The following is a 6000-nucleotide window of genomic DNA, read 5'->3' on the forward strand; positions in this document are numbered from 1 at the left end:
TGTCATGCAAGAGGACCTGTCCAGGAGTTGGGGCTCCGGCAAGCTGGGTGGGGTCTGGCCTCCTTGCCCCCAGAGTCTGGGAGCTGTCCAGTCAGGTAGAGCATCCAGGTAGAGTGGACAGCGCTGTGCTTCTAAAGGCTTCTTCCTTCTCTCTTCTAGTTAAATTACTCACTGCTGCTTGGCCTGGCCAGGCTTCCTCTGGCAGAGTCCCCCTCAGAGGACAAGAACTAGCCCCCATGCACCCACCTGTGGCTGTGAGCAAACCTTGCCCGGGGGCCCCCTGCTCAGGCCCCTGCCTTTGGCTGGTGAGAGGCCGTGGCCAGCTCTTGATGTCGTGATGTCCCTGGACCCTCTCCCTCCCAGCTCCCCATGTCCCCCAGATGTCCCCAGGCCCCTGCGTGGGCTGCAATGAGGAAAGAATCCTTCCCTAGGATCCCCAACCCCCCATACACACCTTGCCTACCTGCTTGCCTCCAGCCCCCCAAGCCCCCACCCACCCACCACCCAGCTGGGTCTGTACTCTTGGGCCCTCTGGTGCTAAGACCCCCTGCTGTCTGCTCCAGGGCCACAGAGGGCTGGCGTGATGAGACACCCCGTCCTGGGTCCTATGTGTGGGGAGAGGCCCTGTTCTGTTGGCAGGGGGGCAGTGGGCCTTTCTCTCTCCAGCCCCCCAACTCTCGGGACTCCCCTCTGTCTGCCGGTGCCGTCTCCTCCCCTCTCTCTATTCTCGCTGCTTCTCCCGGAACTCCCGACCCGAAGAACTGCCCTTCCTGCTCACCGTGGAGGCTCGGCCTGAAGTTCCCCTTGTCTCTACCCGGCTCTCCCAGCCCTCATCCAGCTCTCCACTGGCACCCCCAGCTTCGGTTCGCCCCAGTCTTCTCTCTCCTCCACGCCCATTCCCTTCTCTAGATGTCCACTCTGTCCCCATGAAAGTCCCCCATCCCTCCCACACACTCTCTCGCCGACCCGCCCACCCATCTCTTCCTCCTTTCTCTCTTGCGCCCTTTGTCTCTGAACCTTGCTCCCCGTTCCCGTCCTGGTCCCCTCTCATGCAACCGCAAGATGGCGGGCAGGTGACACCAGGCTCCGAGAAACTATGGACCCAGGAGCTCTTGGCCAGGAGAAGCCACCGTCCAGGCCGGCTTCTGAAGGGGGCCTGGGAAAGGGTGGGCATGGGACAGTGGGCAGACTGGGGGCCGGGCCAGGCTGAGGAGCAGGCCAGTGGCCAGCAGCGAGCAAAGAGGTCAATAGGAAGGGCTGGAGAAAGGTGTTTCCCGAACCTGCCCCTGGGCCTGGGGGAGCCTGCATCTGGACCAGCAGAGCTGCCGGTGCAGCGCTGGCAGGTGAGCCCCTCCCCTTCACGTGTCGAGCCTCTGTGCATCTAACTAGGCATCTGGTGCCGTGGCTGTGAGGCCAGTGATTTCCAGCTTCATCCTTGGGACCACCTTGTTGCATGGCTGGGCAGATGCAGGCTGCTCTCCTCCTGACACTGCCATCTGGTCCCCACTGTGGCTTCCTCCCAGGCCCCCAGGTCCACAGAAAGGAGTAGGCTCGGGCCTACAACAGCCAGGGGACATCCTTTTATGCACTGGGGTAGGGGTCTGGGGGGCTCCAGACCAACCTATAACCATGCCAGGAGGCCCAGGCCTTACGTGAACTTGATCCCCGTCCCGAGAGCCTGCTGGCCGTCCTCTGTGTCCAGCACCTCTGGGCTGTGGGTGCCCACTCACTGCAGCAGCCAGGGAAACCCTCTTTTCTGTCCCCTTTCTCTCTAGAAGCCAAGTGGGGAGTGGAGGGGCTCCGGCCTGCGGCTCCTCGCTGGGTGTTTGGGAGGGCTTCCGGGAGGGTAGGAAAGCTGGGGTAGGAGTGGCGAGACCAAGAGAAAGGCTGAGGGGTCTCAAAGGAAGGGTGGGCTGAGGCCAACAGCATGGCGGGGAACACACGAGGGAAAAATGGCCGTGTCCCTGGCTATCCTCTCTGCCTAGCTGGGCTCAGTGCTGCAGGTGGGCTTTGCAGAAAATGCTGACCAGCCAAGCCCCGCGGGCCCCACCAAGGCTCAGAGGGGCAGGAAGGAACAGGAAGGAGCCCAGTGCCTCTGCCGAGTCCCCGGCCTCACCATTGCCGGCCCGGCTCCCGTTTCCTGGGCGTACAGGCCACCAGGCCCTGCCAGCTCTGTGCCTGGGGATGTAGGGCTGTAGGCACACACCCCGGTGGGGAGGGACGCAGCATCCGCCCATGTCCCATGCCTGAGTGTGTCCTGTTCTTGCCTTTCCACAGCCTCCCCCAAGGCGGTGGGCGGATGGAGTAGGAGGAGAGAGGGCACTGGGATCGGCTCTTGTCTGGCCCAGGGGACCACTTCCCACGTGGTGCCCCACCCCCCTTCCTCTGCTCTCCAGTGTTCAGGGGGTGGCTGCCAGTCCCATTTCTGGTGGAGAGGCCCTGCCCGGAGGGTGACTGGCGCCTGCTGCCTCAAGCCAGCCTCGGCATGTCCAGGTCATCCCACCGGCCTCCAGCCCACCAGCCTGCAGGAGGGGCCTCTGGGGAATGGCTGTTCAGATGGAGGGGCCGGTGGGCACTGGGGCTGACCAGCGGGCAGCTCCCCCACTGGCCTTGCCCTTCCCTCCCTGGGGGTCACAGGCAAAGGTGGGGCTAGGGGTGAATGGTGTAAGAGGACAGAGAACCCAGAGCCACAGGGTCAGGACGGCCAGGCCCCCAGCATGGGGAGGCTCCTGGGGGACCCGGAAACATAAGGAGGGCAGAGCTGGGAAGGGAAGCAGGGCCTCCTTCTGGAGGGTAGGTGGGAGGGCAGAGCCCCCTCATCCTACATGTGTGTGGCCAGGGGCCCAGGGTACAGGGAAGCCAACACCCAGGTCCACGTCGTGGGGGTGGGGGGGATCAGGTCATAAGGGGGGAGTTTGGGAGCTGATCCAATGATAGATAGAGATGACAGGGCAGGGAGGGGACTGAGAGAGACTGCCGGGAACAGGAGCAGGAAGAGTGAGGGGGGCTGGGCAGGGTGGGGGTGCAGGCGGAGGTGCTTGGGGGCAGGGCAAGATTTGCGGGGGGGGCGCTGTTGAGGCAGGCAGTGCCCAAGGTTTGCTCCTTGACCTAAAAGTGCTACTAGGGGAGGGGTCAGCGAGATGGGAGGTGGTTGGCAGTGGTGTGGGCAGTGACAAGAGGAGGGACCCGATGGTAATTAAGAGGGAACCCCAGGGCTCACTAGGTGTGGGCTAGAATTGGGGGTGCCCTGTGCCCGGGTCCCTGATGTGGGGTGTGGGCCTGGCCGGCGCTCCCCTGCCCTCCCCGGCAGGGCCTCCTGGCATCCATCAGGCCTCACAGTGCTCTGGCCAGGTTGTAATGAGCAAGGCTGGGGTCAGCGGGGTGACCTCCTGTAGCCCCTGGCAGGCCTAGGTATCTTACCGATGTTTGGAAATTCCCAAATCAAAATTGCCGAGCTGATGAGTGGGGGACGTGGCCTTCCAAGGGCCCCTCCGATAACCCGGAGACACAAATAGCCCGCCCTTTCCCATTCCCCACAGACAGTAACCACTTTCTGCAGGTCCACCTCCCTCCACCCACCTGCTGCCCAGGGCCTCCCGCCTGGTTGGGGGGCACAGCTGGCCGCCTGCTCCCCAGGTGTGTGCAGGGCTGGACGTAGGAGCACCCTCAGACAAAGCACAATCAGGGATCCGGAGAATGCTGCCTGGAAGGGCCGTGGCTGAAGGGCCCAGGCGGTGGGGTGGCTGGGACTAGACCTCCCGCTGAGGGAGAAGAGTGGTGCTGGCGGCCCCCCCGCCCCAGGAAGACCCAGCCCAGAGTTTTGGGGTGAGCGGACTTCACCCCCTCCTTCATCCCGCTGCTCCAGGTGTTATGGGGCGGGGGGAGGAGCTTCTCAAACGACATGTTGAAAACTTGAGCATGAAAATTTAACGTCAGAAATGCTGTAATCCTTTTCCCAGAGATAAGACACCGCCCCGTGAGAAGGGGCGAACCCGGTCAGTTAACAGAGAAAGCAGACGCCAGCTCGACGCTGGCTGGAGGGGCCGCTGGGGGTAGTAGGGGTGGCTGGGGGCCAGGGTGGCTGGAGGAGTACCAGAGCCAGAGGGTAGCTGGGGGGCTGCTGTGGATGGGGTGTGGCAACTGGGGGTCCGCTGGAAGCAGCTAGGGGGCAGCCAGGAAATGGGGATAGCTGGGGAAACGGCTGGGGCGCCGGGGTGGCTGGGGGAGGGAGCTAGGAAGGCTGTCAGGGGTTGGGGGAGGTAACTGGAGGACTGCTGGAGGCTGGGGGGCAGCTGGGGGTGTCACTGGGTTCCCGGGCCGCCCTCTTTCTCTCCTGTGCTTGTGCTGGGGCAGGGTTCCTGGGAAGGGGCCTACGTGAGTTGTATCTGCTGGGCAGTCAAGCAGGAGAGCCAGTATCAGCTCGCCTCCTGGAACTTTCTGGAAGCACCTCCTCCTTTTGGCCTTCCTGGGCCCTGGGCCCTCCAGCCCTCCTATGGGCTCTGCCTGCTCCCAGGCCCGGATTTCCCAATGATGACCACAGACTCTGGCGCTTCCCAGACCCTAATTTAGCCCTCCAGGCCTGGCCGGCACGGAGGCTCAGGTTGCGGACAGCTGAACCAAGAACAGCCTGGCCTCGCTGTGGCATGACCTTTCCGCCCAGCTGCCTCCACCCTTGGTTGGGACGTGCAGTACACACTTTCCAGCTTGAGGCCCGTGCCTGGGTACCCCCACTCTCCCACTCAAGGCTCTGGCAGGGCTGTGTGGGTGTTGGGTTCTGAACCCCCAGGTCCTGGGGAAAGGTGAACAGGGGACCCAGGCAGCCAGCCCGTGCCTCAGTTTCCTACTAAGTGAAGAAGAAATGACTCCTCTAGCTGGTCCCCAGCTGGAAAAAAGGTCTCTCCTTAGAGACCTGGGAAGGGGGCGGCGCTGGCCCTGGGGGCTCTGGCCTGGGAGTGCCAGACGTCAGCCTGGGGCCACGTTCCTGCTGAAGGGGGAAGGGCGGCGGGCAGGCGCCTTGTGAGTCCCAGGGGCTGGCTTGGAGGAAGAGGCCCCCCAGGCTAGGCCAAGCCCTGGCGGCCAGTACACCGAGGTGCGTTACACTACTGCCCCCGTCAGGTGGCTGGCAGCAGAGGGGTCACGCTAAGCCATCAGCCCAGTGACTCTCCCCACAGGCCCAGATTGATCCTGGGACTCCTGGCTCTCTGGGAGGGGTGTGGCACAGTGCCTGGGTTTTCTGCCTTCCCTTTTTTTGATGTAAGGAGTTGAAGACCCCATAAAGGGGCCCAGGAATACATGTCTTATGTGGTCATGCCCCAAAGGGTCCCTAGAGCTTGGGGGTGAGACAGGCCCGAGTCCCTCTTTCCACAACCCCCAAGATCCCAGGGTGCGCTGACCACCGGCCCGGCTGGCCCCAAGCCCATCATGCCCCGTGCACGTGTGCATCTCAGTGGGAGCCTGATATGGGGTCCCACAGGGTTGGGGCAGGGCACAAATGTCCCTGGTATGGCTGGCACAGGCCTGAGGGCACGCTTCTTCTCCCAAACTTGGCTGTGTCTCCCGCTGCCTGCTGTCCCCCGCCAGGGGACAACCAGAAGTCAGGGGGCCTGTGTTGTCCTCTGTTTGTCTGCCCTTCCCATGTTGCCATGGCGATGACACTGGGCGAGGACCGGGGCACAGTGCCTCAGAGGTGACTAACATCGCCATGTACAGCCGTCCCAGACCGTTATAGCGCCCAGCACCCTCACACCTCAGCCCCCCCACAAGAATGTTCCGTGACCCCTCAGGCATGAGACTGAGTGCCCGCACGGCGCCTCACGGCCCTCCCGAGTCTGGAGTGTGGGAGGGCCCATCTGTCCTCCCGGATCTCCCAGGTCAGGGCTTGTTGGTGGACAAGCTTCCCGCCTTCTCTTGCAGCCTCTGCTTCTTCCTCTCCGGTCTCCCACCACCCCACACTGCGGCCACAACTTGGGGGGTCCCCTGATGCCTTGACCACCATTGCTG

This window comes from Elephas maximus, chromosome 7 (genome assembly GCF_024166365.1).
Source record: "Elephas maximus indicus isolate mEleMax1 chromosome 7, mEleMax1 primary haplotype, whole genome shotgun sequence".
Classification (NCBI taxonomy): Eukaryota; Metazoa; Chordata; class Mammalia; order Proboscidea; family Elephantidae; genus Elephas; species Elephas maximus.